The sequence below is a fragment of the Rhinatrema bivittatum genome, chromosome 1 (genome assembly GCF_901001135.1).
Source record: "Rhinatrema bivittatum chromosome 1, aRhiBiv1.1, whole genome shotgun sequence".
In the NCBI taxonomy this organism is placed as follows: domain Eukaryota; kingdom Metazoa; phylum Chordata; class Amphibia; order Gymnophiona; family Rhinatrematidae; genus Rhinatrema; species Rhinatrema bivittatum.
In genome coordinates this window covers 237,139,634-237,158,424 of record NC_042615.1, presented here as the reverse complement: position 1 = coordinate 237,158,424, position 18,791 = coordinate 237,139,634, and the positions used below count along the sequence as shown (strand labels likewise).

Here is an 18,791-nt window from a genome sequence, read left to right as displayed (position 1 = left end):
AAAGAGGAAGTGCAGAGGTGAGGGTGTAAGACTGAGAGGTGACAAGGTGGAATGTGTGGAGGGTGATAAGATAAAAGCAGAAATACTCCAAAACTATTTTCGTCAGTGTTCACTACAGAAGAGGTTGGAGAAAGCCCGTGGTGAGTTGGCAAAGGTACCGTATGTATGATAAGGGCCAGATACCAGTCCATTTACAGAGGGAAGGGCTGGCATGGAATTAGCAAAACTGAAAGTGGACAAAGCATTGGGGCTGTTAGGAATACAGTTTATGGTATGAAAGTATCTTAGAGAAATTCTGGCTTCTCCACTGACAGTTCTGTTCAATGATGCTCTAGCAACAGGCGCACTGGGTATACAAGATGGGTCATGTTGGACTTTACCTACCATAATTTACTATTGTTACATTGTTAGTCTTCATAAAAGTGAAAATAGAGACGAGACTGGCAAGTAGATGACAGTCAGTCTGACCTCTGTAGGGGGGGTAAAGGAATTGCCACATTCAAAGAAAAAGATAGTGGATCGTTGCAGTATTCAAGGCAGCATAATTGTAGCAGATCAAAGATCATATCATAGAAATCTGATTAATTTCTACAATGTGATGACCAAGGAATGCAATCGGGGGCGAATGCTAATGTATTGTATTTAGATTTCAGGAAGACTTTTGACACTTATACAAAGGAGGTTCATAAATAAGCTGAGCAATAGGCAACAGAGTGTAGTGTTAAACAGAGTTTACTTCAAGGAAGAGAAGGGGTAGAGTAACAATGGAGTGCCTTAGGGATCAGTCCTGGGTCCAGTTCTGTTGAATATTTTTATAAGTAGTATGTATTGTAGAGGGATTGTTAGGCAAAGTTGGTTTTCTTTTTTGCAGGTGATACAACAATCAGCAATAGGCCTTTCTTTTTTGCAGGTGATACAACACATCAAATGGAGTAAAAATGAACAAAGTTCAGGGAGTGATCAAGGATTTGGTAACAAACTTAATGCAAAATAGTGTAATGTCATACACAGGATTTAAAAATTAAATAGAAGCTCAATATTTCATGGAGTTGAAGTTCTGATGTACACCAAACAGGTGAGAAATCTTGAGCTGATCATATCGGATGGCCTCAATATGGCAAAACAGTGTGACAAGACATTGGTAAGGGACAGAAGAAAGCTCGGTGCACAGGGAGATATATAATCAGTAGGGAAAAAAAAAGGAGATGACAATTCTTCTGCATTGGTCATTGGTGAGACCTTATCCAAAAGGATAAAGATAGATTAGAAGCCATCTAGAGAAGGGCTATGAAAATGGCACAGAGTCTGCATCATAAGCCCAATAAACTGAGATTTAAGGGCTTCAATATGTTTACGTTAGAACACAAGAGATGGAAGTATGATGGAGACATTCATATACCTCAAAATTATTAATACAAATGGAATAAGCGTTGTTCAGTGAAAGGAAAGTTCAAGAACAAAAGCTCATAGTACAAGCTCGAAGGGGATAGACTCAGATGCAACATGAGGAAATATTTTTTTCACAGAGAGAGTGGGGGATGTATAGAAAAGCCTCCCGATAAGGGATGGAGTAGTTAGAACAGTAACAAAATTGAATAAAGTACGATCAAGCACAGAAGGTCCTAAGAAATGAAGATGTGAGGTTAAAGTCTGAGAATAGGCAGGCTCTGTGGTCCTACCTCAGGATAGGCATACAAGAAGGGTCTTGTGTTCCTTGTCTTCCTTCATGTGCTAGATTTCTGTGTTTTTATAGTGTCAGGGAATAGACCGGACTTTGAGGAATCTGGCTGGTCCATCTGCTTCAGTTTGTTGACACCAATCATGATGGCCTAGGTAATGAGCAGCTTAATTTTTTTTTATATCTTCAAGACCTTGAACTTGAGAACTGCTAAAATGTCCTGTCATGAAATAATTTACGACACTGAAACTAAAACATACATATCCTTACTAACGGGGCCATTGGAAAGCTCTTGCATAGTTAATATGCAACTGCATGTTAAGTATTAATTTACCAGATAAGGATAACTTTGCCCATCAGATTCACCAGCTTAGTCTTTTTCTGTGAACAGATTTCTAATGTACAACATCTAGCATTGTTTAAAAATTTTAGCAAGCACTGGAGATAGGTAGTTAAACAGTATCTCGGTGTCATAAGTTCAAGAAATCCTCCCCCTTATTTTTTGCCTTTGAGGACTTTGTCTCTTACATTCTTGGCTGCTACAAGATAAATTGTTAAAAATTAGAAAATAATTGTCGATAAGGATCCAAATAAACTTTACCATTTCTTCCTTAAAAAGTAAATAGAGCAGCTTCTTTTTGACTCTACATTATTGTAGCAGCACAGATTGTTCTTCAAAGACTTGTCTGTCTCGTTTTCTCTCAGGGTCCCGATCGCAGCTGAACATTAATGTTACCTGATAGGTCTGATGTCCACTTCCACCTTACCCTTCCCAGTGAATTAGAGTTTCATAAGAAAGTTACATTGAGAACAAGGAAATCAATGTGTCTTTGTGCCGCTGCAGTGTCTGTTTTGTGCAATCGATCGGGCAGCAGGATCGATTACCGCACAGGTTAGGAGCTGATAACCCATGGAATTTGTACAAAGACCCTGGCTTGGCTGTTCATTTCTCAGTCTGCATATCTGGTCTCGTTTGGGAATGATGGTATCTTTTAGACCTTGAAATGCATAGCTCTGGGAGAAGGTAATCCCAGCCGCTGTGAAGGGATAAAACCCAGATCTTCACAATACACCGTATTCTGTCGGCCCTACAGTACAAAAATCAATACCATCTTGTATGCTGTTTGTAATTCAGTGGATAAGTTAGGGGCAGGACTTTGCAAACCTGTCTGGCTGACACTACAGCCAGTTGGGTTTTCAGGCTGTCCACATTGAATATGAATGAGATCAAGTTACATATACTGGGGCTTCAATGTGTGCAAATTGATTTCATGTATATTCATTGTGGGTAGCCTGAAAACCAAACCAGTTGTGGGGTCACTAAGACCAGTTTGGGAAACTTTGACATAAGAACCCCTAGAACAAATTACACCACTAAACATAGAGCCTGGTGTAAAACAGGAGCATTTCTGTGATTTTCTTTTTGTTTTGTTGCTTTAAAAAAAATATAGATCTTCTCCTTTGTGTGAATTCTTTACTGGCTGTGAGGCTTTTTATAGACCTCTTATAAAGATTGTACAAAGATGTTGTTATGCACGAACCTTTGAGGCCACGATAGGTCCATGTTCTCACATGTGATCAAAAGGGGCCCGTTGTGGTTTTGAAGGTTCACCTACTGCACTGCCTTTATATGACATTCATTGTTGACCCATAAATGGTGAGAATACAGATTAGAATATTTATTTCCCAAATATGCTTTAAATTAATTAATGTTATATATTGTAATTATCCCTGGTCAGCCACAATGCTATTTATATTCTACAGAATTGTAACTCCTAGTAGTATCTGTAGTTCTAAGTCACTTATTTATTATGTCATAATTAGCAGATAGTTCACTCTCTGCATGATGGGATTCATAATTCTGCTCTATTACTATTAATACTTTGTAATCCTACATTACTTGACATGTGCATGCTTCAGAGACAAATGTTCCCTGTCACTGTATACAAAAGCAGCTACTGGAAAATCTAGCTCAAAGAGGTCTGTTTACTAAGCGTGTTAAAATTCACAGGTAGCATGCACTAAACCATTAATTTTCACAGAATTTATGAAGCTAATGAGAGAGAGATTTTATTTGTCCTGGCAATTTCCACCTGTTCCTTTATACTTTAGCTCAGTTAGAACCAGGGCTGGGTCAGGTGACTTCATTCTCAATTACCTGGATATTTTTTCCTCTCCCAACTTAAGCTTAGTCAAGTAATTGTAGTGATTGGTTCTGTGAACCCTGTGGTCATGAGCCCTGAGTCAGGCCACTACATGTCATTATTAAGAAATGACCATGACTTTGAATATGGCAGGCTAAAGCTTCTACATGTACAGCATCTCCAGCCTGGCCAACCTGGGGAGCAGAAGATCCAAGGTAGGGATTGAACTGGGGGCCCTTCTGCATGATAGAGTACAGTACTCACCATCTGAGCCACCCTTGAGATGCAGATTGTAGCTGCATTACACTGAGCATTTTAATGCAGCCAATTCTGTGTCTTTCCTTGCAGCCCGTGTTAACTGACTTGGAGATGTGAGCCTGGTTAACACTAGCTGCAGGTCATCATGAAGAGGGAGGAGGATCACCAGTGTGGATGTTCTTGATCTCCTTCCTAGCATCTGCTGATGCCACATCCCAGCATCAAAAAAACCTCTTCCCCTGGAATCCATGATCCCACCACCTAGCATCCAAGCTGGAAGACCTCAGACCCACACTCCCTCACCTGAAGTGTACAATTGTCCCCCTCCTTGCCAATTACTGGGGGAGTGACAGGAAGAGGAGAGGAAACTGTCAGCATCCTGCCACATTGTCATTCCTTTGAAGAATGACTACTTTTATGTGGATCAAACTTGGAGGTGGCAAAGCTGTCATTTCACTGAAAGACCATCAAACTAGTAGGTGGCAGGAATGACATTCTCCTGCTGCTCCTCCTTTCACTTCCCCAGTGAAATATACACACAAAAAGGGGCGGGGTCAAAAGTTATGCATGTAAGTTGCTATGCTACAGAAGACTTATGTGCATACATTTGACACATTAATTGCATAATTTTGCATCTGATTATCTTGCAGAATTGATATCAGGCTTGTGTATTGCATATTACTGACGGGGTGGGAGGTTTGAATGAACTAGTAGGAGTTCAGTCTGAAGAGCCAGGAGGGTATCGATGACTTGGAGAAGGATTGGACGATAGGGATGTGAATCGTTTTTCTGATGGATGAAAATATCGTAATATATTTTCTCATCCATCAGGAGTTTTCGTGGGGTTCTCTTATTGTTTTGGGGGGGGGGGGGCGGGAAGAAAGGATACACAAAAACAACTCCCAAACCCACCCCGACACTTTAAATCTCATTATTTGGAATCACCCACCCTCCCGCCCCCCCAAAAAAAACTTTTCCAAAAGTACCTGGTGGTCCAGCGGGGGTCTCGGGAGCGATCTCCCGCTGTTGGCTGCCGATGGCCCTTTGCCCTTACCATGTGACAGGGGCTATCGGTGCCATTGGCCGGCCCCTGTCACATGTTAGGAGCAATGGATGGCCTGCATCATTTTTAAGGATGGCGCTGACCGTCCATTGCTCCTACCATGTGACAGGGGCTGGCCAATGGCACCGATAGCCCCCATTTTGTTTACTGGCAGCCGACAGCCTGAGAGCAGGAGATTGCTCCCGGGACCCCTGCTGGACCACCAGGTACTTTAGAAAAGTTTTGGGGGGGTCGGGAGGGTGGGTGATTCTAAATAATGAGATTTAAAGGGTCGGAGTGGGTTTGTTTTTTTTCAGCTCCGGACAGCCGAAAAAAAAAGGGTTCAGAACCGCGAACGAAGATTTCCCACGGTTTTACTTACGAACCTGATACTGGAAACGAGTCCGGTACAGATTCACATCTCTATTGGACGAATTGGTGGCATAATTGGAAGATGGGTAATTTCAATTGTGTGCGTATGTTTTAAAATACACCGATTTATGCGCATAAATTGTGTTTTATGTGGGCAAGTCCTACTTTGTTTTCACAAGTAAAATATATGTGCCTACAGTTTTTAAATCGCTCTGAAAAGCACGTGCGTTCAATGCATTGAAATACTCTCGTGTAGTCGCACGCAAGCATACAAACATGCATATGTTGTGGGGTAAAATTGCGTGTATTTTATAAAACACGCGGGTTATAAAATATTAGCGTAGATCTGCCCGCGGCCATATATGGTGCCGATTAGAGTCATTGGAAAGTTATCCTTAATGCACTTAAAGATCTTCATAACTTTCAAATTATATTTTCAGTGAAGTGGTATGGCTTCCATTTTAATCCATGCGGATACCTAAAAATAGAGGTTAACAAACAAGTTGTAGGCAACGCCTCTTATCGCACTATCTTAATATAGTTTGGGGAGTAAATTTGTAACTGCTTAAATTGGTGTAAAGCCCGCGGATATCTTTTACCCCTTGACTTTACACTTCTCCTCATAGTGAGAACATGTGCGCACTTTCCCTTTCAGAACTCAGGCCAGAAAAACTACCCCCCAGCACATTTATGCTTGCTGATCTGTGCAGGTAGTTTTTCCATTACAAAAAAAAAATACAGGCACACAAAATTTTAAAGTTTGCACATAAGGGCAGACCGCCCCCCCCACCCCTTACTACGGGTAAAAGTGTGTTCATAGAGGCCTCGCATGCGCACTTTTGCCCAGATATAGGGCGGGCAGTGTTCTCAAAGTCCATTTCTGTGGGTGAAACCCCGCTTTTACCCACCAAAATAACTTTTAAAATGACCTTCTTTGGGACTAGCTTTGGAGAACTCTGCTCCCTTTCTCAGGTCGGTGCAGAACCTCCCCCATCTTAAATTTTGTTACAGGGTAATTGCAAAGTCAAGAGGAATGCTTTGAGCAGAGCAAAAAACCTTTTTGATAATTCCAATGGATAAAATGGCAACACTATAAGACAAGGATAAGAGCATGCCAAATTAAATTTAAAAAAAAAAAGTGTTTTTTTGTTTTTTTTTTTTAATAAAGGCGCGATAACAGAAATAAGTATTCCTTTGATATTCCCACCTCTGTCTGTGCTTCCCTGATGCTGGCGGACATAGGATAACCTTTATTTATGCAAAATGCCTTGAGCAGAAACCTTGGGCATTTTGAAGTTGTCATGGAGTGACATCCTGCTCTTGCTCCTTTGAGCAAGTGTGCCGTTCGGGGAAAGCATGTAAGTGGGGGGGGTTGAGCCTGCTGCTCACTTGTGTTGCTTCATAGCTGAAGCTTTTCAAGTTAAAGATTGCTGCTGACTTTCCCAGCTTTATGAGCATCCGAGTGGGCAGCACCTTTGTGTTCTTTTCCACTCCCTCCCCCCCTTTTTCTCTTTTTTATTTCTTTCACTCTGGCTTAGGGCTGTCATTTTAGCAAAGCCTTGAAAGCTTCTAAAAGCTCTGAAAAACTGCTGACCGATCAGGGAATTGATTGCAACCAGAGCGCCTACTTGTCTGAGCAGCAAGATGACAATATATATATATAAAAAACCAAAAAACATTTTTGCCATAAAAGGGGATGGGGGATGTGGTCTGGGGGTGGATGTGACATTGCACGTTTGGCTTTGTTGAGATTCTTTGCTGAAGTGTCAAACGCCATACTTTGGATCATATGCCATGCTGACAGGTTGTGATTTTAAATCTCCTCCAAGCAGGCCTTCTCAGTCTGTTTTCTCATCAGAAAATAGGCTTTTGGTGAATGCTTCCAAATTTTTTTTGGGGGGGGGGGGGCGGGGAGGGGGGGTCAGTTTTGCATTGCATGTAAAGATCCAGATTCAAGGATAGGACAAAAAAAAAAAAAGAGTAAAAAGCTTACAAATCAGTTGACTTGCATAATTTAGAAATACCACATATTTTTGGCCTTGGCTTTGATATATCCTGTAATACCTGGAAAGGCAGAATATTACCTAAAAGTTTATGTGTAACTTGTATTTTCCTGCCTCTTCTGGAAGGGAAATAAATCCACCAATAACTGTGGAAGCGCACACTTGTGCGAAAACCCTTTGAGCGTTATACCCAGTTTTTAAAAGTAGTCCTGTGTGGTAAAGGTTCCACACTAGATCTAGGGCAAATGTTTGGGTTCCCCCCCCCCCCCCCCGGAATTATTTTCTTCAAGAAGAGGTAGGAAGTTAAAAGTTTTGGTGAAAGCTGTGCTGTTTCAAAATAATGCATGTAAACTGTGGCTTCCTTATCATTTCACCAAGTAAACTCCTTTCTGGTAATAGATGTGGCTCTCAAGTTGTTTAATATTTACATGTGGGAGGTCCATTGTACCACTGCATGCAGCATTTGTTGTTGTTTTTTTTTTTTTTTTTAATTCATCCACAGTTGTTGATAAATGGGGCTGGAAAAATCCCAGTTTGCCCGGGTGCCTAAAATTCAGAGCCTGGACCTTGACAGAGGAGATGCGGGTGGGATCAGGGCTGGAGAGAGGAAGCTGCGCCGGCTGCAATTAGCAGGGCCAAAAGCAGGGAGAGAAAGTCTTGGTACCTGCCCTCTTGTTGAAATGAGATGTAGAAACTGGAAGGGAGAGAAAGGGAGAAGGCCTAGAGGGGGGGGGGAGAAGCTTAGAGAAAGGTGGCCTTTGGGGGAGAGTGCCTGGAAGAAGTAGTAGGAGAGAGAGGAGAGTGCCTGGGGGGTGGAGGAAGGGAAAGCAAAGTAAAACTAGAGGGGGAAAAAAAGCCAAAATAGACAAAAAAATAAAGATCCAAATAGCCAAAGGTAAAAAAGTGAAATAGCAAAACTAAAATTTCCTTGGTTTCTAAAATGTTTTGGCTGGTGTCTGAATTTTGTAAATATATTTCCAATCTGGTTGACTAAAATCTTGTATTGAATAAATTAGTGAAATTAAATGAAATAGCCACAGCAAAACAAGATTATGCCACTGTTCAGCCAGCAGCTGTGAATTTCTGTCTAATAGCATTTCCAGTGAAGCTAAGCAAGTTATAATCATTAGCGCATATTAATGTAAAATCTCAATGAAATTCGGATCGGAAGGATCAGGGTCAGATCTGTCTTGAAACCAAAAAAATGTGTATTTATAGACAGATTTGTGGTCTTCAAGCAGAGAGGAACCCAAGAAAATAACTTTAAAAGAACCGTAACTGCACCCATACACACAGCTATATGGACACACATGCACATGCATTTTATATCTTGCACACAGATACATGCACAGTATATAAAATACGTGTAAATCTAACCAACAGCATGTTCACATATCACAACACACACAGCATGTATTTTAAATATAGCCATATATGTTTTGACTTATCCGACTAAGATCCAGCTAAGTAATGGTGTTAAGTAGCGCTGTTTAAGACTTATCCAACTAATAAAAAAACAAAACATTTTAGGGGAACAACTAAGATAGATGGATAACTAGCATTTGAAGACTTATCCGGCTATCTTACTTATCCAGCTAAGTAGTGCTTTTTAAGACTTAGCCGGAGAAGTAAAAAATTATCTGGATAAGCGCACATATTTGTGCTCCTAATTTTAATCATTTACACGAGGAAATTTAAATTATAAAATTTCTTTGGCCCTTGGCTTTTAAGTGTGCAAATTATCAAATTTTATAATATGTGCGCATGAAGGAATTTATCAGTTTAACTAGTTAGTCCACCAATTTCCCACTCCGCCCCCCCAGTTTACCCAGAGACCCCTCACCCAGTCTGACTTACAGCAGATAATTAGCAGGCGTAGATATGCGCAGGTAACAGCCGTACACCCGTCGCATTTGCTGTTTCAAAATAGCACCTTATAAGCATAAATGTTGGAACTGCCCCAAAACGCTTCTGCTCCACCCCTAGCTCATCCCATTTTTATAAGTAATATTAATTATTTATTCTTATTTTATCTATTTTATTGTATTTTCTGTTTCCTACCAGTATTTTAATTATATTGTAAACCGTAAAGATAGAATCATGTGTTCTGACTCACGGTATATAAAAATCGCATAAATAAATATGAGAAAATGTATTCACGTACCTTTACTTGCACGTGTACGTTTGAGGTGTATAAAATAGCACTTGCGCAAATATGCGCTATTTGTGCGCGCAAGTGCTCATTGCTCATTTTCACGTGCGCAACTCTTTAGGGTAGAAGTTCATTGCTCCTTGAAACTTCTTGAATACACTGAAGGAAAAAGAATTGCTTTTTTTTTTTGGTCCTTGCCAGCGATCAGAGTTCTTTAAAGCCTTGTAATATTTCTTTTAATTGACAAAAAAAAATCTCAGAGAAATCTTTCCAGGTACTTCTGAATGTTATGAATAAAGCCGGGCCAAGTTTCTGAAAAACCAGTTACAATAACAGTTCTTGAACACTTGGTAAAAAGAGCCTTTTGTGTTAAATTCAGCCAGACGGTGCATGACTTCTGATTTGCTGTTTTTGGTGAGTTGATCCTGAGGCATGCGTCTTTCTGGAACTTCTGGGAAGAATGGGCAGACTGTGAGATTTGCAAGTTTTATGAAGGGCAGGAAACAGTCTGGCTTCTGACACGGCTGACGTGGCAAGCAAACCAGATATTTGGAGTAGGGCTGACATATTAGTTTAATGGTGCTAATGAAGTGAGGAGCAATTGGTACTTAGAGGGATTAGATTTAGTGGGACACCGGAGGTCAGATGATGCTCTTTACTTATTCCATTGATCTCTGTTGTAATAATTTTAGTGTATTTTTTTTTTTACCTACCTTCTGCTCTGATTGTTCTGATTATGGAGGATTAATTAGACATTCTGTAGAAATGAGATCTGCCCATCTCATTAGGGAAGAAGAATCTTGTTTTTCCTCGGGATTAATGATACATAGAAAAATCCTATATGTATCCTACTCCTCTCCATGCACCACCACTGTGATCTTTCTGATCCAGTAAAAGGCAAAAACAAGTTTAGCACCATTTGCTAATTTTTTTCCCAAACCATTAACTATAGTATTCTGAATCAAGCATATTTTAGTTTAAAAAATACAGATCTTTGTTGTTTTCAGTACTAGTTGCTTTGTGCTTCTCCAGGTTTCAGAATCTAACACTTGTGCAGGTCATAAACAGGAACAGCTGCAAGCGAAGAGCTGAAGATTCCTGTCGAGAGGTTTGCAGAACAAGGGAAGAAATAACAAACGGGGCGATACAGTACGCGTTAACCCTCTATTGGACGCGCGTTTTTTGATGCGCTAGCGTTACCCCTTATTCAGTAAGGGGCCGAAAACGCGCGTCCAATCCCCCGAACCTAATAGCGCCCGCAACATGCAAATGCATGTTGATGACCCTATTAGGTATTCCTGCGCGATTTCAAAAAACAAAATGTGCAGCCAAGCCGCACGTTTTACTTTCAGAAATTAGCGTCGACCCAAAGGTAGGAGCTAATTTCTTCGGACCCCACATGGTCATTGTGTAGCGACAGCTCTTGTCCCCTGTCTACATCATCAGCTTGCTTCCTAGGGCCTGCTCTGTTTTACTTTGAACTGAACCAAAAAAACAAGAAGGTAGGCAATCTAAAAAAGCCGTGAGGTAAAGCAAAGGAGATAGATGCCAAAAGTCTTTTTCAAATATTTATTGCGGAGGAGACATATTTTAAAAACTGCCCGATTCAGGCCGAGTTTCGCCACTCTTAAAGCGGCTGCCTCAGGGGCTATAGTCAAATCATAAAAAACACGAGAATTAATACAACCAATTTAAAAACATAGAAAATGAGAAAATTTCTTAACTATACATATATATAAACAGACATATAAAAGAAAACTTAAAAATGGTGACATGACTCTGAAGATATAACTGAGCAATCATGCAACATTAACCAGATGCAGATTCAATTGAGGTTAAAATTTACCTATATATATATATATATATATATATATATATAAGTCCTTCTGCCAGTCAAATTAAAAGCCAGAGGAAATGGCTGAAAAGGGGAAGACTTTTCCCCCAAGCTGATCCCATGGTCCTTTCCAGCAGTCAGGTGGCAGACTAGCAGCTCCCACATACGTCTGCAGCAGCAACCTACCATAGAGGAAATGGGGTGGTATTCTGCAGCACCGCTCTGGGGCAAGAGGCAGGCAGCATCTAAAGTAGCAACGAGGAGCATTGGGGAAATTATTGCCCTGGATGACCAGCCCCTGCAGATAGTGGGAGAATTAAGTGCCTGCTTCATGTGCTGGCCCCCAATTACAAAGTCTCCTCCAGGGCTACATTTAGTAGGAAGGTCAGCTCCATCCCGTACAAACAGTGCTGTAGTTGCATACAGATGCATTTGGCTAAGGCAGAGGGGAACAGAGTGCATCTCACCAGCAATATCTGGACCAGCATGAACACTATGCATGCTTATCTCTCCCTGATGGCGCACTGATGGGACTGGCAACAGCTCTAGTGGGGTCTGAGCATCAGGGTGGAAATGGGCTTTGATGCATACCTAGTTGATGGATGGCTGCCATACCTCATGCAAATATTCTATCAGCCATAAGAGAGATTCTGGAGATTGGGCAGCTAGACTGGAGAGGCAGGTTTCTTAGTGACAGATAATAGTGCAAATATGGTAGAGGCAATTGAAGATGGGGCTGTCAGGATGTCTGTTGCTTTCACGCTTGCCGTACCTGGCAGTGAGGGGTGCTCTGGGGCCCAAGGACCACAGAAATGTATTCCTGAAGGACCCGATAGAAAGGTGCAGGAAAATAGGCATTTCCATCAAAGCATGAAGGGATGACAGCTTCTCTGTGAGAAGCAGAAAGAATTTGGGATGTCTCACAAGCGTCTGATGCAAAATGTTGATACCTACTGAAATTCCACCAGTTTAATGCTGCAAAGGTTAGAGAAGCAGCAGACACCCCTTCGTGATCTGTATCTGCAAACAGGGATAGGTGTGGATCTTGCTCTGGGGCATCATGATTGGGTAGCGATGAGGCAGCTGATGGAGACATCCTGAAGCTCTTCAAGGATACCACAGAGGAGCTGAGTGCTAGAAGTGCCATCCTGGGCAGGATCATTCTTATAGTATATATACTGGAGGAAAAGTGAGAGAGCTTCTGTGAGCAAGAGGGAGTGGAAACAGAGGGTACTGTAGTTTGTGGGCTCCTTGCAGCAGCAGCAGCAGGTGCAAGAGAGACTTAAACCTCTGACAGAAAACAATACATACCTGCCTGCCAATTCTTTGTGATCCACGGGTGAAGGGGAATCTCTTCCTCTGGTCCCAGTGTCTCATATTCATGAAGAATGCTGAGCTGCATAGAGAGAAGAATTAACCGGTGAGAAAAAGGAGGTGATAATGGCCTTGTACAGCTCCCCGGTGAGGCCTCACCTGCTGGAGTACTGTGTTCAGTTCTGGAGCCCATATCTGAAAAAGGATAGAGACAGGATGGAGGCGGTCCAGAGAAGGGCGACCAAAATAGTGTGGGATCTCTATCGGAAGACTTGTGAGGAGAGGCTGAAGGATCTGAATATGTACACCCTGGAAGAGAGAGGAGGCACAGGGGAGATATGATACAGACCTAAATGATTTTTAATGATGCATGAACTTTTGAACCTTTTCCATTGGAAAGAAAACAATAGAACTAGGGGGTCACAAAATGAAACACTATGGGGGGGGGGGGTCGTCTCAGATCCAATGTCAGGAAATATTTCTTCATGGAGAGGGTGGTGGGTGCCTGGAATGCCCTTCCGGAGGAGGTGGTGAAGACAAAACAGTCGAATTCAAAGGGGTATGGGATAAACACTGTGGATTTCTAAAGGACAGAGGACGGAAATAAGAAAAGCGTGCAGGTGGGTAACTTGCTGGTGCAGCGGTCACTACCTTTAGCTGAAGGCATGGAGATTACTACCCTTAACCAATAAGCCTTGATGCTCCTAATGCAGCTGCAACACTGCTCCCCACATTGATGCGGAGGGAAAAAGGGAATTGGATTCAGAAAATAACCAAGAGGGCCCCAACTTCTATGGTCTGGGGTACTGATAATCAGGCATAAGAGAAAAGCACAGGACTGTGTCTATGGTAAAGTCCATAAGCAATGCACACCAAGCAGCACTGTGAATTTTCAAGAAAGCTCATCACCCAGTAAAAAATGTTGCTAGCTGATATTTGTATGGGTTATCGTAAAGCTCGGGATAACTGCACAGAGTGGCAGTGGCTACCCTTAAGAGAAACATGGGGGGGTATCCTGCCCACAGTGGCAGTTGTTACCTAGGGAAGCTTGCTGGGCAGACTGGATGGACCATTTGGTCTTTTTCTGCTGTCATTACTATGTTACTTTATATTTTTCATTTGTATGAGATGCTGGAAGCCAGGGTGTGTGAACAGGAAGAGGCAGGGGCACAGTGCTAGCGCAGGAAAGAGTGGCTAGTGCAAGCAGGAGAAGCGCCCTGCCAGCTATCACTTCCTCGCCCATCTCAAATCACCAGAACCACATTGCTCCCAAAGGACCTACCTCTACTGACACACAAGCCTTAGCTAAAGCAGCTGGCAGGAGAGACCCTCGGCCCACCCCAGCAAAGGAGACCCCGAGCACATCCAGGCCTGAGTGAGAAGAGGCTGCTCATGAGCACCCCTCCTGGTTTCCACTCACTTTTTCTGAGAGACTTACTGCTCAATAGCTGTAGCCATGTCTCCACTGTAACACTTGTCTTGCAGTCTGCTCATACCACAGAGACAATGCAGGAAACAGAAGGCATAAAGTGCGATGTTTCGGCTCAGTCATGGTGTTCAGCTGGAAGTTGCAGGATGGGTGTTTATTTGCAGTAGTTAGAACATTTTGCCATACATACTGTGCATGAACCAACACTGTTTGAAAAACAGTGGTCACTAGAGAATCTTTGGCTTGAATACATATTTTCTTATATCTAAAAAGTTGGAATGTTTTAGAATACTGGAATGTGTGTTTGTGTCTCTCCTCTCTGGCCTTCTGTCTCTCCCTTTCTCCCTTTCATCTTTTCCACATATCCCACAGCACCTCCTTCGGTAGCAGCCCCATCTCCTCCATCATTAAGCCCCAAGCATCTTGTTAGCTGAGCTCTTAAAACAGAGTGCACACTAAAAAAAAACAAACCAAAAAACACCTCGTCCAAAGCAGGTGTTAAATTTTAGTCCTCGATACAGAAATGGGGAGCCTCCAGTCCTCGAGGACCGCACACCGGTTGGGTTTTCAAGACATCCCTGATGGATATGCACAAGAGAGATTTGCATGCAGCGCCTCCAGATCTTTCTCATGCATATGCATTAGCGATATCCCGAAACCCCCCAACTGCTGTATAAGCTGCAAGGACCGGAGGTTCCCAACCCCTCTTCTTTGAGTGTGTGCTTAAGAGTACCTGGAGGAGAGCTTGCCACACTATTTAATGCACACCTGCTAAAGCTTCGCTCGCATCTAACATTCCTTCATTTACGTGCACACAGATGACTTTTCAGGCCGGTTTAGCATGCACGCTGTCCCTTGTACATGCTAAACAGCATTAGTGTGCAGGCTACTTTTTAGTGCATGGTTTTCAAAGGAATTTAGTGGGATAACTAAGCAGTTGCCCAGCTGGGTTGTCCTGGTTGAAAATGGTCTGCCCTCAAGAGTGGCTAAAGGTGCATGTGGGCGATCAGAAAGGGGAGGTGCTTTTAGCTGTGTTTAGGTTGGGGGGAGCAAGCACATGTACATTTGGATTTGCCAGTATGCAGGAGTTACTTTGCCCCCATTCTGTCACCCTCAGGAAAACAAGGCACAAAGGACACAGGCACTTTTATTGCCCCATACCTTGTAAACAGTTTTTTTCAGAAAGAAGCCACCTGCATTGTTTCCCCTTTTTGAAAATTGGGTACGAAAGTACCCGTGTACTTTGCAACAGCACAGGATACTCAAAACAAAAGTTTCCCCGAAGGGTCCAGCAGCCCTGGTTTAGCCTCCCCATAGCTGGTTATAGTCGTGAAGCTTTTTTGCCAGACCTGCAGCTAATGCGATTGCAAATGTATAACTTGATGTGAACTTTGGACGTTTATGCAGGCTGGAGTCAGCTGGCAGGGTTGGAAGCACCTGGCTGGGCAGCAGGCTCCCTGTTTTCTTGCTGCTTAATCTCTGGCTGATTTGCTGTCAGGTCATCCTAACCTGTTTGTAAACCTGTCTCCTTGATTCAAGGTAGAGTGCTTACATGCTGCTAGGCTCTGAGAAATCCCATGTCCAAACTTTCTTCTCTTACTTTCAGGTGTTGGCATAAAACAGTTTTCCTGTGCTTGCAACAGAAAACAACTTTTGGTAGTCCAGTACCATGTCAGTAGCCTTGTACTGACTGCTTTATCTTTTTTTTATTATTCTTTTTTTTGTTTGCATGTTGGCAAGTGCCCTGAGCATACTTTGGAAAGTAACACCCAAGTAAGACAGTAAATTACTCTTTAGTGAGTGTAATATAATTGTGACAAGAGGTTTTGCGCGCTGTTGCTTGTAATACAATATGAAGCTTTTGGTTTCCGTGTGTCATCTGTGCTTGTTGCGTAACTCTGTGTGTGGCCTCTCCCCACAATTAACCCAAGGGGCCTCCTTTCCTTCTCTAATTTGTAGAAAGCGGTTCCTGACATCTGTCTGAGCCCTGAGGCGCTCTCTCGAAAACCTGCAACCATTTGTTTTCAGAATCTCTTTCAGCATTGAACAAATGCAAGGATATGCAATGGTAAATCTGCCATCCTCTCCTTTCTAGCCAGTGCGGACTGAGAGCCAATTTTAAAGTCAAGGTGGTGGAAAGATCTTGAAGGATTTGTGGAAACTTTGATTTAAATCTCGCTAGTGCCGAGAAAAACCTTTAGATGAATCCAAAGGCATGAGACTCAGAAGCCATGAAAAATAAGTTGTGTTTTCTTTTTATAGTATTTTATAATAAAATATACATCCTCCTCCCTCCCAAGGGCTGCCTTGGTAGCACTCGCAGGCAATAGAACAGGAAGTTTAGCACATAGCACAATTTAAGCCATGAACAATTTAAGCTGTTGAGACCACAGCCAGACAAAAATTATCCATCCTTTTAAACACCTTTGTCTTACTTTTTTCGTTAATATTTGTGCAGAGAAACATTTATTTAGATTTCATGGAACAGGCAATAGGAAGCATAACAAACTTTTTTGGGTCATCTTAACAAATGTGTTTGTGTATAACATCTGGGTGCCTACAGAACAGATGTTGTCAGTGTTTTTACCGTATCTGGTTTTTGACATTGTGGAGCTGCTCCTCAGATATGTGCTGCCAGGGGCAGAGCACACAGCTTGAGTAACCAAAAATTGGGATCTGTTCAGATACCTCCCCCTCTCCTGCCTCCCCTCCCCTCCCCCCCCAGCTCTTACCTTAAAAAGGAGCGGGCATCCTCTTCATGCCTCTCGCTGAGCTTCCATCTGCCTGGCCCAGGCAGCAGAATGATTTTGGCCTCAGCGCGAACAGAGCAGCGCATGTGTTTTTTTTGGAAGGAGCATACGCTTGCTTCAGATGAAAAAGGGACTGTGTGTGTGTCTCGCAAGAAACTCCAGGTTGCTTCAGAGAAGACCTGGCCATGGTGCTCCAGGTGTCCAGGGAGATGACAGCTGCTTTTACCTTTCACAGAATTAATTGGGGGCCCCTGGGAATGGTCAGGAATAATAAAGCCTTCCTTGAAAGTTGTTTCCAGTTGACCTGTGGCAGCTTTACAATGACCTGCTTAAGTGTGTGTGTGTTGATCTCGGCGCAGTTATTTTGTCACTTCAGGCGATATTACAAAGCCCTTACTGTCAAAGGGACTGGTTTCAGCAGGAGTGGGAATCCCTACTGACAATACAAGCGTTCCATACTCATCTCTGACTATGCTGGTATTCTTTCACTGATTAATAATAGAAGTACAGTGGCGTTCACCTTGAAGGGGAGGTCTCTTAAACCACAGAGCAGAATAATAATAACAACAACAACAAAAATCCTTGTCTTCCATTTTCTAGTACCATATTTGGAAAAAAACAAACAGTTCAGTGTAAAGAACTATGTAAAGGGGACAGAGGGGTAATCATCTTACTTACTAAAAGCCTAAAATTAGGTTGAGGTATTTGCAGAAAAGGCCTAGTTGATTTTTTTTTTGGCTACAGGATGGGATAGCTGCCATGGCTGCAGTAATTTTATAAGTTATAATGTCTGCTGAGAGAAGAAAATTTGCCAAGGTATGAAATACTTTGATATTCTCAAAAGATTTGCCTTTACTCTTCCCCCTCAATGACAGGAATGACTTCTTCTTAATATACACTGACTTCCATAGGTAGCGATCTACAAATTATACCCTGGGATTGTTGTTGACTTCTTTAATTGGAATCAAGTATGAGTTTGGAGACTATTGTGACTCCTGTATGGGGGAGCTTTCCAGAAACGAGAGGTACAGGGAGGTGTACAGGATTAGCGAGTGACAAAAATGGTCATTCCCCCAAAGGGGATGCATTTGGAGAAGGATATTTAAGACACAGGAAGGAGTATTTTTTGAGAGAGTCTGAAGCTGAGTTAACAGAAAGGAGTTCTAAGGATGAGGAGTGCTGCCTTGGAAGTTTTGGCCTTGAGGACTTCAGGGCTTAAGAGCTTTGGCTGGGAAACCAAAGGGAGTTTAGGGCCATTGTGGGGATAAAGGATCCCTCGGACTATGGTTATCCCTTTTCCTGCCTTAAGAAGTGCACATCTGGAAAACTGTGTACTGGATAGAAGAGTCTTCTGTGTGTTTCATCTGGTGCTTGGAAGAAGTAAGAGGTTGTAGTGGGAGCCTATTCCTTTGGGACTGGTAACACAGGCAGCATGAGAAAAAAAGTGAGTAACCATTGCGAGTTTCTGTGAATTGGATAAGAAACATGATTAAGGTGGCCAAACAGATGCTTGGCTGCATAGGGAGAGGAATGGACAGCAGAAAAGAGGAGGTGATATTTTCCCTGTATAAGCCCCTGGGGAGACCTCACTTTGAATACAGTGTACAGTTCTGCTGTGTCTTCAAAAGGATGTAAACAGGATGGAGTCGGTCCAGAGCGTGGCAACTGAAAATGGTCAGTGGTCTTTGTTTTAAAGCAGGCTCTTACCTTTGCAGCCCGGCCACCATCATGCCGGAGCGGCAGGAGCCGCACTGGGCTTCTCACACACGGCAGGAGCCGCCATCAAAACCGCCGCCATCCGAGCCTCTTTCGCGG

General features: G+C 42.6%; 1 protein-coding gene and 1 long non-coding RNA gene across 2 annotated transcripts in view; one reads left to right on the top strand and one right to left on the bottom strand.

The window, feature by feature from the left end:
- FGFRL1 (fibroblast growth factor receptor like 1) overlaps positions 1–18,791 on the top strand; it is a 479,061-nt gene that overhangs the window by 146,986 nt on the left and 313,284 nt on the right. The gene's annotated exons all lie outside the window — the stretch shown is intronic.
- LOC115086347 lies at positions 11,562–13,001 on the bottom strand. Its single transcript, XR_003855238.1, has 3 exons — positions 12,957–13,001; positions 12,795–12,879; positions 11,562–12,661 (listed from the first exon to the last, which is right to left on the bottom strand). It is a non-coding gene; the product is annotated as an uncharacterized LOC115086347 (long non-coding RNA).